Here is an 11,124-nt window from a genome sequence, read left to right as displayed (position 1 = left end):
GACTGAAAGTTTGACCATATTTTCTGGATCTGGCGCTCATATAGCTGTCTGGACTTAGCGACCTATCGACCAATCAGAAAATTGAATTCCTTGTTGCCAGGTGAGGTCTGAGGCTCAGCTGCAAGCACACGTTCCATGAATGCTCAGAGCTCAAAGTGTGGACAAGCTAGAGAACGTCAGGAGAGGGACAGAACAGCTGCCATCACATCTGTGATGAGACGTCAGGACACAGGCTGACTAATTCTATATTTTAATATATAAATAAGTCGCATCTGAGTATAAGTCGCACCCCCAGCCAAAGGATGAAAACAAGTGGGACTTATAGTCCGGAAAATACGGTACTTTATGAATCCCTGTAGGGAAGCCTTTAATCACCAGGAGCCCTCACTCTGGAACCAGGTGTAAATCTGGATTAAAGAGGCAGAAACCACCTCCACCTTTAAGACCAGACCTACAACCTTTGTGTTTAGCAGGTGGTGCAGCTAGTCTACACTGTAGTGTGTAGGGCTGATCCATCCATTTCATTATTTACAGTGTTTATAAGGTTATTATAGTGAAATATATCAGTGTCCTCTGCAAATAATATGCATGTTAATCATTTAGATACATTGAATACATCATTAATGTACAAGTTGAATATTTTAGGGCCTAATACTGACCCCTGGTGGTCACCACAAGCAATGCTAAGACACCTAGAAGAAAACTGCCATCTCCACATATTGTACTCTGTCAGTTAAATCAGTTATTTAATAACTGATGTTCTTCAATAAATGTTTCTAAGCGATCATTAAACAGTGTTTCAAGGACTTTAGAGAAGGGAGGCAGCAGTGAGGCTGGTCTGTAGTGTGTGAAGTTCTGTTTGTTTCCATTTTTGAACAGTGCTGCAACTTTTCATGTCCATTGGGACACAGATGCTTTGAAGTGACAGGTTCCAGATGTGTGTTAAGGCTGTTGTCATGTTATTAATCAGCTTTTTACTGATATATACATATCAATAGCAGGACAGTCTGTGGAGAAGTTCTTTTTATGTGTTGGCAGTATTGATCACTTCTTGCTCACTAACTGCAGACAGAGAGATTCAGTTACTATTGATGGTTCTGATATTTAGCTCTGTTACATGATCAGGGATTTTGGATGCTAGGTCTGGACCAACTGTCTCATTCATATTGCATCACATTTCTGTTTATGACTTGATGATGGGAGCAGTTGATCCAATGTTCTCCAGTTCTCCAAAGTGGGAGTACACATTCTGCTACACAATGGTTCAACACATGACAGTAATGTAATGTCACATGACAGTGTATTTATCTCTGTGTCAGTGGAGCAGAACAGCTGATGAGGCTCTTGTTCATGTGGTGGTGAAAGCCCCCCAGTCTTTATCTATAGTGGCTGATCAGGGCTTTAAAGAGTCTGTGGGAAAGCCAGACCCCACATCCAGCCTGCCTTCTAGAAAGGCTCTAAAGAAGATGGTGGATGACAAATATGAGAAGGAGGCCGAGGCTCAACTGCAGAGGGTGGAGGGAGGGAGTCTGACTTCAGACATGTGGACCTCCATTAATATGGATGCATATCTTCAGTCACTTGCCGTCTTGTCCTCAACAATGCAAAGCTAACAGATAGCAACTGGCTAACGACTATGAGACTGCTGGAGGGGACTGGTTGACAGCCCTGTGTTCTTGCTGTGAGTATGTGCAAACCTCTGTCCTTAACAGAGGAGGTGGCCTCAGACATCATCTTTGTAGTCGTTAGCCAGTCATTAGAAACAGCAGACTCAGACAGCCAGGCCAACACAGGTAACTATGGAAACATTTAGTGCTATTGTTTGTGAGTTTTACCCAGACCCACACACTGAGGTCCTCCACCACATATTAACCATGTTTCCCACCAACAGGTAGAACTGATGAAGCTGCTTGGAGGAGCAGAGAAACGTCTTCAAGAAAACTCTACAAGTCCAGACGCCTTGCTTCAGTGGTCTCTATGAATATGACCTGGATGACATGTAAATATACAGTGTGCTCTTTGTAATCTGTAGTCACAATCTTCAGATTATGAGACTGACTCGCTGCCTATTGCACTAACGAGGCTCAGAAAGAGGTGAAACATGGTCTTTTTTCTTTTTCTTTTTTAAATGAAGACATCTACAGGGCTCATGCTGGCTACTGCACCAACAAACATTCTTAATTTAAATCAAATGAGTGTGTTCTATAAAAAGGCTCTAAAGGTAAAACATCACAGTAATTCTTCCTGTGACACCTTCACTACCAGTGATGGTAAGTGCTCTTGTTTCAAATGTGATGTGCACTGTACCACTGAAGCTCGTCTGTGAAGTGTAGTGCCTCTGTGTGTATGTCACAGTGATGTTAACAGAAGTCAGATAGGTCTGTTAACACATATAAAAACAACTTACTGAACAACAGCATAGATGTGAAGGTGAATATATGTCCCCTCACATGTTCCTCAGTTAAAAGGGTCATTGCATTGGCCGGGAATCGAACCCGGGCCTCGGGTGGACTCCCTTGGAGACTCAATCCAAGGCAGCTCCTCTGCAGGCTGAATGTTCCGCTCGTGTTTTCTGTGTGTGGATGAAAGAGTCCAGATGAGTGTGGGAGCAGCGCTGCAGGCCGACAGTGAAGGAGCTGCTAGCGGACTGTGTCTCTTCATGTTCGGCTCATGTGGAGCTCTGATGATCTCTGCACTTTGCTGCTGGAGAGAGTCCGCGCGCTGCGCAGCGGCTTCTCCCTCTTCTTCCTCTCAGAGATGAAGTCAGACTATCAGAGCTCCATCAGAAGCTGTTTTCCAGCTGAGCCGCATGTTGCTTCAGAGACTCAGAGGACAACCCGACATCTGCTGACGTCACTTTGTCCCAGAGTCCGGCTGTTGCAGCAGCATCAGACCCTGATGATGGTGCAGACAGACTTCTATCAGAGCTGCTCGCTGCTTCTCTCGCTGAGCAGGTTGAATAAAGTCCATCACTGTTCTGTTTGTGTCACAGCTGTTATCATGTAAACAGACACAGACAGAGCAACAACAGGGAGGCTGCTGTACATGGAGCAGCAGACCGTTAATGAGCAGATCACTGCTGAATAACAGAAGCTCTAGTTCAGCTCCACACTTCAGAGCTGCAGCCTCAGCACTCTGTTGTTTCATCATGTGACTGTTTGCAGTCATGATAACCTGCGGCCGCTTTCTGACGTCATGTGATCGTTGTTCCTTCCTGCAGCGTCACACAACAGGGGACTCAACAAAGTCTGCACAGTGACAGAGAGCTGTGCGTAATGACGCACATGAGCCAACGGCGGCAACTTTAGCCCGACTTAAAAAGTGAGTGATCTGTGGGCAAAGGGCTCTGTGCACTTTCACTTCATAGAAACGAGTGCATTGCCGCCCCCTACACTTGTAGTGTTTTATATACTGTGACTTTATTTTCTTTTGTTTCCATGATCAGAACATGAGCAGCTGTTTCAGGGACATTGCTGTGAGCACATAAATTCATTATTCCAGCCAGTGACAGCGAGGAGCTTCCTGCTCCGCTTTGAACGTGGAGTGATCCTTTTTCAGTTTATGGCGGTTTTTATAAAGAGAGGACATTTACACTGTGCGTGTGCATGTGACGCTGGGTGGAGCAGTAAAGCTGACTTTGACTTTCACTACGTAATGTACGTACTACGTACGTAATTTCACTACGTAATGCAGGTACCTAGGGGCAGGTACACAGAGACGTGATGCTCATTGCTCCGTTGCACTGCATACAATGAAGGTAAGGTGACGCCTCCACTGTATACACGCCCCGCTGACACTGGGCCCATCTCGTAATTCTATCTCTCTCCATCTCCATGTCTCCTCCTACTGCTCAAACAGTGCACAACAGGCTTGTGTTTACAGATCACAGAAACCTTAACTATTATTTTAAATCACAATCAGAAAACAGAAGTATGCCTTAAAATAATAATAAAAAATAATAATAATACCCCACCTGTGACCACACATTAGTGGGCGTCACATGAACACAGGGTATTATTAAATAAGTTAATTATTTTACTTTTTGTTATTTTATTGTTATCTGAATAAAAAAATATAAAAAGGATGGATATTTTGATAAATATAAATAATTATTAGATCCGTTTCTGGACTCAGCTCTTTACTGATGGTGTGTGCGGTCCTTAGAGGGACCTTTGTTTGTTGGAACCAGGATGTTGCGCTTTAACCACCGAAGCCGTACAGAGTGCGTCTCTGCCTCTTCAGAGCATACACCACATCCATGGCGGTCACAGGTGACGGCGTCACGGATCATGTTCTCCAGGAAGACCTTCAACACACTGCGGGTCTCCTCGTAGATCAGACCAGAGATGTGGCGAGCCAGACGGCGGATAGCGGGCTTGGTGATTCCCTGGATGTTATCACGGAGGACTATACGGTGGCGCTTAGCGCCTCCTCTTCACAACCCCTTTCCTCCTTTACCACGTCCACTCATCTTTGTTGTTAAGTGCTTTTCTCGACAGTGAGGACGCACTTTTAGTAGTATTTATGGTCTATTTATCATTTCCCCCTGTTGTTGAGGATATGAAATATTAAGCTCGCTGCTGCCATGAAATAAATGTGCATGTTTTAAATTGACAAATGATCCAGGGTACAACTTCAACGAGGTGGTTCCTTCATAGCTCTGATGTCTTCAGGATGAATCTACAATGTAGAAAGTCATAAAAACAAAGACAAACCACTGAGTGACTTTTGACTGGTACATTTAAAATGTCATCATATGTCCTAACCAGCAGGGGGAGCACTGATCATAAACTCTCTGTCTCACATGTTATTGTCATGTGTTTTTATGGAAGATGATGCTGACTGTTGTTTTCTTGCTTCTCTCTGTAAACAGCAGCTTGAACTGCAGCTGCTCTGCCTGACAGCTGCTGTACGGACAGATCACTGTTGTTGAAGTAAAACAGGGCACTCCCTGATCTTGCATTGACTGAAAAGACCTGGATTCTAATGTGGCCTTCAAATAAACTGTCAATCCTTAGAGTTCATGTGCATTTGACATTCACAGATATGAAATATTGTTCCTAAACAAAGTGAAATGTTTCTGTTTCATTTTGTTTTATCGGGTTCTACTTCAGGCAGCACTGAACATCAGCATGTTACCTATGTGCACCTGAGCATGTTTCCATAGCAGCTTAATTTCAAAGCACAGAACCCCTTATGAAACTGTCAGATATTCTATTTCCACCCCAAGCCTGTTTTTAAGGCCAGAGCTTGAAAATGACATGCCTACAATTAATAGATTATATGTCAGCAACCACACGGTGTATCTGAATCATTGTGGTGTCATCTTAAAGGGGACACTTGGGAGATTTGCTCAGATGTGTAAGTATTAGACTGTATGCCTCCAGCTCTGTGTTAATCAAAATGGCACTCAGCGAAAATGGGAAAAAAATCTTGTTTGTTGAAAGTTATGCTAAAGTATTATGTATATACTATACACATTTTCAAAGAAGAGGATACAGTAACAGAAGCTTGCATCAAACTCCTTGAGTCCAGCTGCTTCGATTTAAACTCTTGGAAAAGTTTATAATTTACGGCTGCTGTCTGCGCACAGAGGCACGATGCACGTACACACACAGACACGTGTGTCAAACACACAGACACGTGTGTCAAACTCCCACTGCTGGACTTGGACAGAGAACTTGTGTTACTTTGTCCACCGTTGCTGATGACATGCTAGTTGGATAGCTTGAACTATGACTACACTAGGCTAAGGTAACGGTACTGATGCCTGTGTTTTAGTGTAACAGATTAATTTAATACAATTTGGAATGAGGCTGTAACATGACAAAATGTGGAAAAAGTGAAGCGCTGCGATACTTTCGGATGCACTGTACACCAGGGAATGGAAGACAATGAGACACAGGTGAGACACATTAGGGCAGAGGGGGTGATCATCGGGAGGAGGGGGCACACAAGGGAGAGGAAGACAACACACCTGAAACGAGAGGGAAGTCAATGCTCACAAAATAAAACAGGAAATAACAAAAACTTTCAAAATAAGACCTGGCTCAGAGACGGATCCTGACACTGAGCTTGAGTGACCTCCATTCTTATATCTCAAAAGAACACACAAGACATGTGATATTTATTTATAACGTGCGTGAACATTGGGAGGAGAATATTCCCTTCTTTCATTGGGGGGTTTGTTTATATGAGCTTGCACATATTACTCGTAATATCACCATGGCTCAACCAGTTCAAGATATCACAGAGTAAAATATATTACACATATATATAAAACACATGAAAAAGGAAGGAGGAAGTGTCTGGTGAGAGGGAAGTCTGGGTGTCCCTGCTTAGACTGCTGCCCCCGCGACCCGGCCCCGGATAAGCGGTTGAAGATGGATGGATGGATGGAATTTTTACAAACGCAGACTGATGCTTCCCTTGTGTGGTCTTTGCTCTTGTCCTTGTCAGTATCCTAATTTCTTTTGTCCTTTTGATCAAAGTGGCTGCCAGTACAGGGGTTTGCTCTTTCTGGCTTTGCCCAGCCCTCCTGGTATGTTACATCTGTATTATAACACATGATGTGCTCCCTGTGTCTTCCCTGTAAAGACCCATACCAATCTCTCTGACAAATGCCGCTGGCCTCCATGCCTCTGCTTTTTCAGAACAGAATGTTTTATGATCCAAACCATCTCTCCAAGTGGCAGTTAGTGCCTCTTGTTATGGTTGTGTTCATCATTTTCTTCCTGAACTAGGGGTGTCTCATCAGTGGTTCCTGTGTCTTCCCTGTCTAGAATTCTGTTTGTTTTATTAGTTCCTCCAAGGTCTCAAGGTTAGTCTGGACACAACTGGTGTTGTGTTTGATAGCAGTCTCTCTGAAACATGTTGCTGGTCTTCCATGTAAGGGTTCAAGAGCTTCACCTCATGGGTAAATGGTAACACCTGTGGCATATTCTGCTTGGCCTCCTTAAGAGGTGCTTAGTGCTCTGGAGATGAACACTCCATCTGCTGTCATATATAGCTGTGTAGCTTTTGGCATATTCTGCTGTGATATCATCACCAAACATCTTAGCATCACTCTCAACAATACTGGATACTTTTTTAGACTGTGGCCAAGCTTCAGTGCTGAAGACTTTGGGTTTGATATGTGTTGGTTTTGGGGTCGTATCCTGCTGCCTTCTTCACTGCAGATATAACATGTGGGAAGGTTTTAGGAATGAAGAACTCCACTTTCTTTAGTGGTGTAACACTTTGAGCTACAACTTGGCTCATCGTCTGTCGTATATAGTCCTCATTATAGTTCCCTTTATATTTTAGTTAATTGAAAATATATTGTCCAAACTGCAGAATGCATTTATCATTCTGAACATGTGACACTTCATCATAGTTCATGTGTGTTAATATTTCCTGCAGGCCTTCACTCATCTCAAACTGACGGTTGTCAGAGATGGGCAAGGTTCGGATTCCACCCTCTGAACCTTCCACATCTCATAAATTATTTTAAAGATTTCTGGAATTTCATTCTGTGCAAATCTGTGACTATACAGCCACTGGCACTGTTTTAGGGTTGTCCTGTTGGTCCTGGACCTAAACAGGTTGCATTTCATACAAATTGTTATTAAAATATGACTTTCACACTCTTCCCTGAGAATGTAAAAGTACCAAGTGTGTACTAAGTGTGTACTTAGTACAAAAGGCAACACTTCAACAAGGGTGCTACTGAGCTGTATAGTTCAAAGAAATGTCAGCCTCCTACCTGTGTGGCTTTCCTGAACAGATCCCAACTAATTATGACAAGGACATTTTTAACACCTGTTGTGTTAGCGACACAAACTGGCGGCTTTCATAAAAGTGCAATAAAAAAGTTATACAGTGGGTACGGAAAGAATTCGGAATTCTTTTGCTCTTTCTTTATATTGCAGCCATTTGCTATAATCATTTAAGTTCATTTATGTACACACAGCACTCCATATTGACAGAAAAACACAGAATTTATTTACTTGACTTTGACTATGGGCGTATACTGTAGTTTATCTCAAACTCGTATTTCACCTTAAATCACCTGATTGTTTGCTGTGTTACCAGCTCTGTCTCTGTTGAATTAGACTGTTTTGTCTTCCCATGTTGTGACATGTCCCCATGGTCCATATGCAAACCTACACCCTTGGGCTATGGGGAAAAGTCTGAATCCCATGTGTGCTGGCGTACTGCATGACAAAGTAAATGTTTGGACTAGGCCCTTTGGATTGTTTTTGTACTCTGAATGTCAGCTTGCACATTGTTAAGATAACAACAAATATATTATCATTGACACTACTGATCCCACACCCATTTTGACACCAGGTTAAAAAAACACCTGATGCATGGATCACTGCCTGATGCTTGATAACGTGAATGTTTGTCTATGTACAGATGAACACTGTACAGTGAGAACAGTAGCAGCTTGATAACCCCTTCACAGTGTGCACGCTTCTAACTGAAACACTAAGAGGCCAGGAAACCAGAAAAGTGTATGTATCAGGGGTGGAACAGTTCACAAAATTCACGGTTCGGTTTGTGTCAGGGTTCTGAGGTCATGGTTTTCGGTTTCATTCATTTTTCATTGCTGAGTTTTATTTCTACTTGTTTAACACTGTAGAAATAAAATAAATCAGCATAGAATATATAGCCATCCAACATTCATGATACTTATCTTATTTTCACGGCAGCATGTCATTTCTGTCTATGCATGGTTGTGCGTTTACAATTCACTGCTGCTGTCTGCGCACAGAGGCCCGATGCGCCTACACACTGTCGGGGTGAAATATATAGGAAACCGGAAGTTACCCGAATGAACTTGGTCCTTTCAAAATTAAATACTTTTCAAAATAAAAGTATGCTAAGTATTAAGCCTTAGGGGCAACACACTTATATTGATTGATTCGGTATGAGCTTTGGCACACACAAATTCACAGTCTTCTGGTGTAATATCCATTTCTAGGTCTTGGCTCCATGCAATTCCTTTATGGCTAGAATTTTCAGTTGAATTGGACACCAGCAGGTTATATATCTCTGATATAGCACCTTTGCTCAAGCTGTTTTTAGACATGATTCTTTCCAAATTGCTTAGCGAGGATCTAATCAACCAATGATTCTGACATTTTCTGATGAAGCTTCTAAGCTGTAAAAGTTTAAAGTTTAAGTTTTTATCTATATTATATTTTCTTCCTATTTCTTCCAGTGACATCATATTATCTGTTATGGCTTTCATGTTGCTTAAAAACCATGCCATCAAAACGGGGCTCCGCTTCTATGACTCACACATGCCAAAAATTACTAGTAATAGTCACATCCAGTGGTCATTTCTCTTACCATACTTCACCTGCAAACCTCATCGCTGTTCAAATATGAATTTGAAGATCAAAACTCCAGCCTTCCCCCTCACTTGGGGTTAGTACCGCTATACCTGTGGCGCTCACAGGCCACCTGGCGGAGGATGTGGCCGAGAAGACGCGGTAAGCATGGAGGTAAAAATGGTAAAAATGGTAAAAATGAGTGCAGTGGAGGTCTGCCAACAGGATAATTCCTCGCAGATGTGACATATGGCCAGACCTACAGTGGATTGTACCCCTATACCCCAGCAGACCGCACACGGCGACACGCCACCTGCCGGAGGTAGCGCTGCTGCTCAGGAATCACAGGAGCAGCCGCGGTGTGGATCATGGATGTCTCCGGAAGCTGGAGTGCAGTACTGCACTGGGCCGCGAGGAGCAGACTCTCCACTTTGGCCTCCTCAATGTTTGATCGCCAGCTAACAACACCTTCATCCTCAATGATTTCTTTACAGTTTATGTAACAGTTTCTGTCAGAAACCTGGCTTCATGTCCATGAGTGCACCCCATTCTCCGAGCTCTTACCCCCAGATTGTGTGTACCTAAACTCACCACGAACCACCGGCAGGGGTGGACGACCAGCCTCTGTTTTTAAATCTATGCCACCAAGTAGTAACAAACCCATCCTCCAGCTTTGAACTACAGACATTTGTATTAAATGCTGATGCACCAGCACTGTGCGCTTTAGTCTATCGCATTCCAGAATTTAATAAGACTGTTAACGCTGAACTACGACCGCTTTTTAATAGCTTGTGATTTTAATGTCCACATATGCTGCGATTCCAACTAATTGGCCAAAGATTAATCTGGTCAATCGGTGGTTGGAGCAACGCACGAGAAGGGACACACACTTGATCTTGTGTTGTCATTTAGATTAAATATAAGCATACAGGAAATCTCTGATACTGGCATCTTGGATCACTTTGCGGTGCTGTTCTCTGTCACACTGCCCGAAGCTTTTGATAAACTGTGCACCCCAGCTAAACAACCTGACTGCCTCTCGATTCGCAGATGCTTTTAATGACTCACTTCTTCACACAAGCCACCTTGGTGAGTTAAATGTAAACCAGTGGATCGCTGTCGATATGCTATGATTTTCTGGACAAAATAGCTCCATTCAGAAGTAAAAGTCCCAAACCAGCATTCGACTCATGGCTGAATGAAACCACACGTGCAGAGAGGAGATGGAAAAAAAGGCTGTCTGCAAGTGTCCCTCGAAATGCTAAGAAATAGTCTCGCTGAATATCAGAAAGCTGTTAAAGCTGCTAAATCACAGTTTTTATCCAATCTTGTATCAGTCCTAAACCACATTCTACCTCACCTTTAAAGAGGTGTTCCCGAACCGAGTTCGAGTTTAGACCAATCTCTAAACTCCCATTCCTGTCACACAAAAATATTTCAATCTGGTTTTAAAGCTCAGCACAGAAACGGCACCAGGCTCATCACCCGAGGTGACAGAGCCTTAGCAGTGGCAGGCCCATGGCTGTGGAACAGTCTGCCTCTTCAAGGCAGATCTGCTCGATCTGTAGAAGAGTTTAAAAGCAGACTCAAAACTCATTTGTTTTCCTTGTCTTTTAACACTGAATAGGCAGCTCACCTTGGCTTTTATCACTATCTCTTATGTGTTTTATCATGTATTTTGTTATTAGGGCCCGAGCACCGAATGGTGCAAGAGCCCTATTGAAACCCTTAGGATTATTATTTTTAGGGCCTGAGCACCGAATGGTGCAAGAGCCCTATTGAAACCCTTAGGATTATTATTATT

At 43.0% G+C, this 11,124-nt stretch overlaps 1 pseudogene; it reads right to left on the bottom strand.

Moving 5' to 3' along the window:
* Nucleotides 1–4,200: 4,200 nt before the first annotated feature.
* Nucleotides 4,201–4,471, bottom strand: LOC114429769 (histone H4-like; annotated as a pseudogene).
* Between the last annotated feature and the right edge of the window lie 6,653 nt (nucleotides 4,472–11,124).

Source organism: Parambassis ranga, unplaced genomic scaffold (genome assembly GCF_900634625.1).
Source record: "Parambassis ranga unplaced genomic scaffold, fParRan2.1 scaffold_21_arrow_ctg1, whole genome shotgun sequence".
Classification (NCBI taxonomy): domain Eukaryota; kingdom Metazoa; phylum Chordata; class Actinopteri; family Ambassidae; genus Parambassis; species Parambassis ranga.
This window is presented reverse-complemented; position numbering and strand designations above follow the sequence as displayed.